This window comes from Olea europaea, unplaced genomic scaffold (genome assembly GCF_002742605.1).
Source record: "Olea europaea var. sylvestris unplaced genomic scaffold, O_europaea_v1 scaffold112, whole genome shotgun sequence".
In the NCBI taxonomy this organism is placed as follows: domain Eukaryota; kingdom Viridiplantae; phylum Streptophyta; class Magnoliopsida; order Lamiales; family Oleaceae; genus Olea; species Olea europaea.
Window position 1 is genome coordinate 145,014 of NW_019228573.1, and position 10,147 is coordinate 155,160.

Sequence of the window (10,147 nt, forward strand, 5' to 3'; positions counted from 1 at the left end):
AGCCCTCCGTTGTAATCCCAACTTTGAAACAAAAATTGTAACTTGAAAGTTGTGGAAATATATTCAGACCGAAAGGTTATGAGTGTTCTTTTTAACACTTTTTATGACATAATGCAACAGCAACAGTAAGCTGATAAGCCATGGTAGGTGAATTTTAGCGATCCAATTGAAATCAAATTGGGAGACGAAAGGCGACAAAGTGGTGAAGTTCATTGATCAAATTGAAATTAAAATGGCGTTTGATGACTTGATTGAGACAATTAAAGTCTAATAACCCAAATGGAAATTTCACTAGAAGTTCATTGATAGTAGATGAAATTTACCCAACAGCCAGAACATAATTAATCCCTGGGTGGAACAGTGTGACAGAATTAAAAAAAATATATTAATAAAGGTATTATAACTAGAGAGGAAATAGAGAAGTCAATGACTTGTTTGTGTAATTTTATTGTAGTTATAAACTCACTATTACTGTTAGAATTTTGGTGTACCTGAATTCCTTATTAAAATAATTGTAGAATTCTAATTGAAGTACACATCGAGATGAATTTTAATTGGAATGCTATTGAGGAATCATATTCAAGTTTAATAACAAATTCTAAGTTTTATTTGGAAGCCTATTGGGAGTTGGAATTTGTATTGAACTTAATGAGATCAAATAAGGAAACTTTTGACATTTTATTTCGTCTACAACTCTACTTCTAGAAATAAATTTTTCCTTATAAATACTATACTCTTTTTTCTAGATTTGGGAAGCTTTATTTCTGTAGTTGTATTCTCTCCATATTGTTATTGAATAAAACATTGGTTCCTCTACTTAACTGTCATTTTGTTTCTTTACTTTAATCTTGTTCTAATAGGTTGTAATCTTATATATTTCATATTACACCATTAAATCTCAATTCTTACGTCACCTTTCGGTCCAACAAGGTGGTTTTCGAGTCGTTCCACCTTCAACAAGTGGCATTAGAGCTAAGCTACAGGTTTTTCGTGATTTGATTGAGATTTTTATCAGAGATGACTACTTTGAAATATAATATTCCGCTACTAGATCGCAATACAAGCAATACAAGATTTTCGCTGTGGCAAGTAAAGATGAGGATTACTTTGGAACAGATGGATTTAGATGATGCATTGATGGGTTTTGATAGGATGCCAGCTGATTGGATAACGGAGGAGAAACAATGGAAGGATAGGAAGACTCTATCGCAGATTCACATTTACCTCTCCAATAACATTTTGTAGGATGTCTTGAAGAAGATGACATGGGTGGCTTTATGGTTAAAACTGAAGCAGTTGTTTGTGCATAACGAAAAGATTTCAGAGCAAATTACATCTTAAGCAAATATTGTATTCCCATTGCATGGCGGAAAGAGGATCCCTAGAAGACCAACTTGCCGTGTTCAAGAAAATCATCACAGATTTATAGACATTGGAGGTCAAGTATGATGAGGATGTTCTGGCTTTGATCCTGTTGTTTCGCTGCCCCCTCTTATTCGTCGTTTTCGGGACACGACTTTGTATAGTCGTGATACGCTTACTATTGAAGACGCTTACGATGCTTTATACTCAAAGTAGGAAATAAAGCAACTGGTTGGAGCTGCATCTAGGGAACAGAAAACTCTGGTATCTCATGGTGGTTGATGAAGGGGTAAATTTATAGGTGAAGTACAGTAATTTGTATTACTTTTACTACAAAAGGAAAGGACGTGTTCGAAAGGATTGCTATAAGTTGCAGGTTAAAGTTGATTTAACTGCAAATCATAGGACGCAATCATTGATTTCGAACGAGACCAATGTAGTTGAGGATTTTTTTGATGGCGGTGATGTAATGTTGACCGTATTATATGATGTTAAGTCTAAGCCTAACGAGTAGTAGATTCCTGATTACCATGTTTGCACCATATATGCTCTAATCGGGACTTGTTTCAGACATATGAGGCGGTTAAGTAAGGTGGAATTGTCATGGGAGACAACCAGTCTTGTTAAGTTGCTGGAATCGATCGAGTCAGATTGAGGTTGTAGGATGGGACAGTTAGAATACTTGGCCAGGTTCAATATTTTCTAGATTTGAAGAGGAATCTTATCTCGCTGAGTACCCTGAATTCAAAAGTGTATAAGTTATCTCGTGAAGATGGAGTCTTGAAGGTCCAAAGGGGTGTCCGGGTTGTAGTAGAGGGACGAAAGAAGTCTCAATTGTATATCTTACGAGAGAGCACAGAACTAATTAAGAGATATCTGGACAAGTTCAGTACTGTGGTGGAAATTTATTTTGGTGTAGTTCCTCTTGTGACGGGCTCTAGGTCGATTCATAATATTGCTCAGGGAAACGTTGGTGATTCTGCTATGCCACCGATTTCAACATATATACTGTGTTCATATGCTATGTTTGGATCGATTGAGCGTAGATAAGGTAGTGTCGATGATGTCTGTAGTACTTTCAGGATCGTTGAAAGTGACAATTCTAGCAAGGGGCCTTCTAGTCATGTATTTTGTGTGGTTTTCTGCTACAGAGTGTGCTTCAACCCACCAAGAGTAATTCCTAAGTGAAATTTTGGGAAACCAGGAGTAGAGTTCAGGTGTAGTTTGTGGACGCTATGTAGAAGAAAATATTTTTATAGAATGGAGAGTTTTGGTTTTGGTTGAAGAGTTCAGTTTATTTCGCTATAGTCGAATTTATTTTTCCAGGTGGTGAAATTTTTGAGTTTTGCTCGTTGCAGTGAAATTCATGTCAATGTGGAGATTGTTAGAATTTGGGTATGATCCGAATTCATTGTTGATATAATTATAGAGTTCTAATTAAAGTGCACATCAAGACGAATTCTAATCAGAAGCTATTGACGAATCGTAATTAAGTTTAATTAACAAATTCTAGTTAAAGTTCTATTTGGGAGCCTATTGGGAGTTGAAATTTGTATTGAACTTGATGAGATCAAATAAGAAAAATTTTGACATTTTATTTAATCTACAACTCTACTTTTAGGATGGATTTTTCCCTATAAATACTAGACAATTTTTCTAGATTTAAGAAGTTTTATTGCTATAGTTTTACTCGCTCTATATTGTTATTAAATAAAATAACGGTTTCTCTGCTTAACTCTCTTTCTTGTTTCTTTACTTTAGTCTTGTTCTATTGGTTGTAATCTTAAATATTTCATATTACACCATTAAGGGTTTGTTAAATGATTTTGAAAATTAATTTTTTGATCATTAGAGAGAGAAGTGGGTGTTACTTATGAGAGAATAAGTAAAAAATGACATTTGAAATAGAGAAATAATGATAAAAAAATTAATTTTTTGGGAATGAAAATCATTACCAAATATGCACTAAATCTCAATTCTTGCATTGCCTTCCGGTCCAACAAGGTGGTTTTAGAGCTGTTTCGCCTTCAATAATTATATGGTTCAAATTAGTGTTATAGTCTGTATTTAATATTATATAGTAAATGAGACTTATCTAAGCTCCTGTTTGACGCCCACTATAAATAGAAATTGTGGAAAAATAATGTTTTGAATAATGATTTTTTTTAGAATGTATGGTTAAAAAGTAAGAAAATATTTTGAATTTATGTGCATAATATTTTATTGTATGAATTTGTGATTAAAAATGAATATGAGAAATATAAAAGTTTAATATAAAGAGAGTCAACAGCGGCTAAATATTCATATAAAACTAATTAATCTTCAACAGTTATTTCATAATTTTACAACACTATCCCTTGATAACTTTCACGCTAAAATTCTTGTTCAACAAAATCTCGGTGGGAAAGAAAAATAACAATAGAAAAGTTAAATTAAAAAAAAAAAAAAAGGAATTTGTATTTAATTGTTACATTTTTGTTGTATAAAGAACCATGTTTTAAAAATCGGCCTAGCTCCGTCAGTTCAACCAGTAAAATCAGGAACCAAGTCCAAAATCGGGTCTATCATGCCCAGATAACCAATTATGACTAAACCACTTAAAAACTCATCGAACCGATAGGTTCAACTGTAAAATCAGTGAACCGGTCACGATATTTGTGGTTTTTCCAATTTTATTTATTTATCTATAGTTTAAAAATTTTTAATTTCATGAATGAGCCTCATAAACTACAATTCAAAGGCCCATAGAAAAATATTGTTTGACATGCTTCTTTTATAGGTGCACATCTTTTAAATGATTTTATAAAATTTCAATGTAGGATAGTGCATTTTATATATGTACTCCTCTCTAAAGGTTTCATAAACTTCCAATATGGGATAGTGGTATAACAAAGAATGTTAAGATGACCATCAAAATTATTTTTCAAATGTATGTCTAATTGACTAATTTGATTTTGAATCCCAACTAAATAAATTGTAATATCCACCTTCATTTTTTCATTTATTTAATTTTTAAATTTAACTTAAATTGCACTTGATTATTAATATATTAATGTTACATATTATTTTTTATAAGTTTAAACTATTTTAATTTAACAAAGCAAATTAGTTTAACATATTGATTTTTAATTTTTGAAGTATTGAGACTAATTGTAAGATAATGAATCTAATAAACCAATTATTAATATGATTTTTTTTTTAAAATTATCGTTTTCATAGTATTTTATTATTTTTGTATGTATTTATTATACTCGGTCAGTTCCACCCCGATTCAACTTTTTGACTCTTGAACCTTGATCTTTTTTGGGTTGATGACCGAGTTGGTTTTTAAAACATTTATAAAGAAAATGTTGCCTTTATTAGAAAAACTAGTGGGACAAAACCTGAATGAGCGAAAAAAAAAAAAAAACACTCATTCTCCTTTCATTAATCATTAAAGCTATTTGAGCCGATGCATTCAAATCTCGAATACCAATTTAGTGTGTGTGTGTGTTAATCATTACTGCTCCTGGATATCCAAATCGATCATACCAAATTATATAATATAACTCATAGTAAATTTTTTAAGAATAAGAAGACTCCTCCTAGATCTGTAGGAATAGAGTGCATCATCATATATGATATCCAATACAGTATTAGCTAAAATTTAGAAGAAAATATGAAAGTTAGATGCATGAATTTGACAAATCAAATTTACAGAAGAGTAAACTTTGGCTCTGATACAAACTGTAATGCCTTGAATTTCTACTAGAATTGCTACTAATATTCATTTCATTTTAAACCATGCAAAACCCATATGTTTGACTCTTAGCTATTGCTGGAACTCGAGCCATCATCTTAGCAAAACTAATTCCTTAGTCACCTAAAATCTCGAATAAGAGAAAATACTGTAAAATTAACTTTTTAACCATCTTTTCGTAATAAAAAATTGCAAAACTTATGACAATTGATTTCTTATATTTTTATCCTTCATTTTTCATGTCTTCATGTTCAAAGTCTCAACTTCACTCGAACTATCTCAGATTTTCTCATATTGTACCAAAATTCCCAAACAAACCTTAATAAGTCCAAAAATACTTTCTAGTGCTTTGCTCTCATAATTTAGAGATTTTATTAGGGACTCCACTCTTAGATACTGCTGGAACCCGAACCATCTAAACTATTTTTTTGTCTCTCAGTATTAATGTCTTCTTTATATGCACTTGAGTACTTGAACTTTCTGTTACACTTAGTCCTTAACTTTCCTTGATATTTCAATCTAAACCTAAATTATTTTATAGCATGCGACAACCACAACAACGAAAATAAATCATTTTTATCACATACTATATTAAAAAATTTTGGGATGTTATAAAATAAGATTTATTTGAGTATTTTGATAAGACTGAAAAATGATCAATAATTATCCTGCAATTTTACGACAGAAGTTTTTATTTCGAGACTTGCAATAAAAATTTATCTTCAACTCACTTGTAAAAATCTTTAAAATTGAATTACATCAAAGCTAGAATATTCCGAGACTGTGCAAAATTGAAAATGACACCTAAATTCTGAGCAAACGTACTCAGAAAAGACAATCACATAAGAAAGTAAGACCAGAGATTGCCATGAGTATTGGTAAATATAAAAACCTTGTGCATAAATAAATATCAGAGAATAAATGCTTCATTTTCAGATGGGTTCAGATAGATTAGCAGTTAGCATTGAAAAGCATTCCAACTCAAAACAATCTCTCACATAAGCATTAATTTAAATTAAAGCACAGCAACTTGAACTGTTACACTGTCTTCCTGAAAGACAGAATAAACAAGAACCCTAATTGAAAATGAATTAACCAAAGACGAGATAGATTAAAAAAGAGAGACACGCAGACATTCTTCACTTTCTTAGTAAGGAGACAGACCCACATTTGCAGGAGAAAGAAACCCATCTTTCGTTAGAACATCTTCTTCTTCCTACACAAAATGAAAAACCAGAAAAGAAATTTTTTGTCACACTTTTGCGTCTGAAACAAAGGCTGGTAACCGTGTAAAGAAATTTTTTAGGCATTTTTGGCAACACAATATAAATATTTGAACTTCTTTTTCTTTTTCAATACATTCGAGTGCTACTAGGTTGCATGAAAATGGACATTAAAAATGAAACTCAACAAGATACGACACTCAAAGATGCCATTTCTGAAAAAAAAGAAACAAATGCCGTAAAAAATTTGAAGTTTATATTTAATGAAATATTTAATTTTCGAAAACACTTCAGTATTAATTTAAACTTTAATAACTTGTCAATTCAATTACAGATTAATAAGAATTAAAGGATGAATTATTTAACTTTGTAGTTGAAACTCGAAAGTCGAAATTAAGTTAATTCTTCGTTGGAGGCCCATAAAGGTCCATAATAATGTGAAATTCTTAATTTGAGTTTGCAAATATTTTTGTTAAAAGTTTCCTTAAAGTTTTCGAATTTTATTGAAAAATAAAAAATATACACATTTGTTTTCAAAAAAATTTGATATTCAAAACGTTCCCAAAATGAAAACGCTTGAAAATTCGGTACAACCTACGTATTATGTAGTTCATTAAACCAAAAAATCCACAAAGAGTATTCAGACTAAAACCAGAAGAAATTGTGAATTTTAGAGAGTATTATCCTATATTAACTGTGGATGTAATATAGGTTGTTGATGGTTTTGAGGTACCTGTTGGCACACATTGGGTTTCTTCAGGGTTGATCTGGCATAATTCCGAAATGGATGTGTGGGAAGTGGGCCCACTGAGGGCAAGAAAACAAAGCAAAGCAACAATCAAATCAAGAACCCTTTTTGAGAAAAATATACTGAAACTTCTGAATATGTAAGGGTAAAAATGAAACCCTAGTAAAAGGAAAACCTAAGAAATTGAGGCACTGTATTCTTGGATCTTACATTTTTTGCAGCAGCGCTGAAGGCCTCCCTGTGACTTATATCAGGATTTCCAGCTTTGATGCGTTGGATCTCGTCCCTGCAAATATATTTTTGCTTATTTCAATAGACTTTTTCTGCAAAGTTAGGGTCAGAATGCAGTGAAGAACCTCATAAAGTTATAATGATTTTGTAATTAAGAACCCCAACTCAGCCCAACTGTTGGCGTTATTGAGACTCGAGTTCTATCATGAAACTCATTTTTCCTAAAAAAACTCATTTTAATGGTAGTCAAACTAGATAATTGGTAAGATTAATTATTACTCACTTGATGAACCGGTTGTAAGCAGATGGCACTCTTTGTCTCTTCTCTGGATCTGACAATGGACAGAAATGCGATCAGATATCAGAAAAAACAAACAAAAGAAGACATTAAATGGCTTGGCTGGCCTTCTGCAAATCTCTGCATTCACAATCTCTCTCTCTCTCTCTCTCTCTATTATCACTTCATCATTATCTAATGATTCATCTTCTTTTTATTTTTTTATTTTATTTTTATTTTTATTTTTTTAATCATGGATTCTACTTTTCAGACACTATCTTGATTTCCACGAAAAAAACAGAAAGAGGAAAAAAAACAGATCTGATTTAGGGAAGGAAACTTCTTTAACAAAATTTAGGGTCTGAAAAGATTTGGAAGAAAAAAATTACTGAAAAGCTACAGATTTTTGTAGGGGAAAACTGTTGATGAACAATAAAACCATGCTATCTCTTGGTTCAAAATGGGAGTTTGAATAGTATCAGATATTAATTGGCAAAACATTAGGAAAAAAACAAGGAAATAATTTTGCAAATATTCAATAACATCCTTGTTAAAAAAAAGTAAAGTTGAGGCACTGTTTAAGAGTAAACATAGAAAGAACAATTTAAAGATTATTTTCTTATTTGTCTAACAGAATACTGTATACTGGAAAGGATATGTTGACTGCGACTGAAAATATTCTGCACCCTCGTAGGCACGAAGGGTGGTAGGCCAAAGAAATGGCACGAACATAGTTGTGTTGACTGTGTGAATTCTTTTTCTCCATTTGAGTAATACATCGAAAGAAATGAACATGGAGAAATTGATAATCTCACGTCTATTGGGGACAGGAGGCTTGGGAAGCTCATCGCCTCGAATGGAGGTCAAGGACTCGTTCAGATTAGGCTGATTCATTGGCAAGTTTGATGGCGGATTGCGAATCTCCTCCTGAATACAATATATACAATTAGGGAAAACAGAAAGAAGCAAATACAAGAAAAAGATTATTTGTTATCCTAACTTGTATATTTTCCATGATTCAAAACCTTGATGTTTTTATGAGCTTTAAATTAGATCTTATACTGCAACATTTGGGAACCCTAATAACTTTCGAGTCATATATACCATAAGATTCTGAGGAGAGAAGAATGAATTTCCAAGATGAAGCTGATTAGCCGTAGGAACAAAAAAGCCGCGCATGTTCACGGAAAGAAGGTTGGTGCAGTGGCCGCATCGAACCGTCACAGTCTTGAACAAGCTTGTGCAAGGAACACCCACCTGCACATCAACAAAAAGAAGCCAAAATCACACTCAAAAAAATAATAAATTAAGAATCTCATAAGAGAGGCACGAATTCCCCCAATGTCTCGACTATTCAGGTAAGACTAGTCACTCTCAAAGAATTTTTCAAGAATCCTACAAGATCTGAAGAAAATTAGATGTATAAACAAAGAAATGAAATAGGGAAAAAGGGATTATGATAAGACAGTGATGATTCGTAATAGACAGACGGAGAAGAAGATGATGATGAAGACAAGTGATACCGCGAGGACAGTGTCACAAAAGTTGCAATGGACATAACAGAGCTGCTCCGAAGGAGAAACATGGTGGTGGTCCGGTGCAAAAGCAGATGATGAAGAGGACATTCTTTTTTTCTTTAACCTTTCTTTTAATTTTCTTTTTGATGATTCTCTGGATTTGATTTGATTGATTGATAGATTGACTGATCAAGGTATATATATATATATATATGGAAGTATTGACAGATTAAACACCTTTGGATCTGATTTCTCAACGTTTTTTTCTTTATCTTTTTCTTAGTTATAGAAGACAACAAAGAGAGCAAGTGTAAGAACAAGATGGGGGCGAGCAAGGTGGGTGGGTTGTGTTGGGTTGGGTTGGTTGGTTGAGTGGGTGCCCCTATTGTAATAGTGATTCCAACAAAACAAAAAAGTTGTGTTTTATTATGTTCACTCCCTATAATTTCCTCAATAATTTATACTAATAATGCAATACATATACAGACATTTATGTACTCACATATTATGTTTTCATAAATTTCAAACGACCACATAAATGAAGTATATTCATTACAATGAAAAGAACTAAAGATGAATACAAATTTAAGACCGGTACATAACAAGGTCCCAGACTCACTGAAATGAAAAGCATGAACATAAAGATTTTTTTTTTTTTTTTTTTTTTTTTTAAAACTCAAGCCTCTAGAGAGGTGGAGTATACTGTATTTATTTAATGTATTGAAAATAAGTAGAAGCACATATACAACGATATATTCAATCTATACTTTTTATATTAAAAATTCAAAAAGTCCATATGTATTCAATCGGGCGTCAATAATCTTTCTAAAAATTCTGAGTTAATGAATCAAGACATCGTCGCTAATTAACCCACGAGATTTTGGGAGATTTTAAAAATATAAAAATTGTCTTTTAATATTCATGTTTTGTCCTTCTCATAATCTCTTTCCTCTTCCTTTCTATGTACCCTAGAGCTTTGATCATAAAAATTAGGGAAAATTCCAGCGAGGTACCAAACCTTTCGTTTATTAGCAGACTTTGTCCAAACCT

At 32.0% G+C, this 10,147-nt stretch overlaps 1 pseudogene; it reads right to left on the reverse strand.

The window, feature by feature from the left end:
* Positions 1 to 6,001: 6,001 nt before the first annotated feature.
* On the reverse strand, positions 6,002 to 9,465 carry LOC111373379 (annotated as a pseudogene).
* Between the last annotated feature and the right edge of the window lie 682 nt (positions 9,466 to 10,147).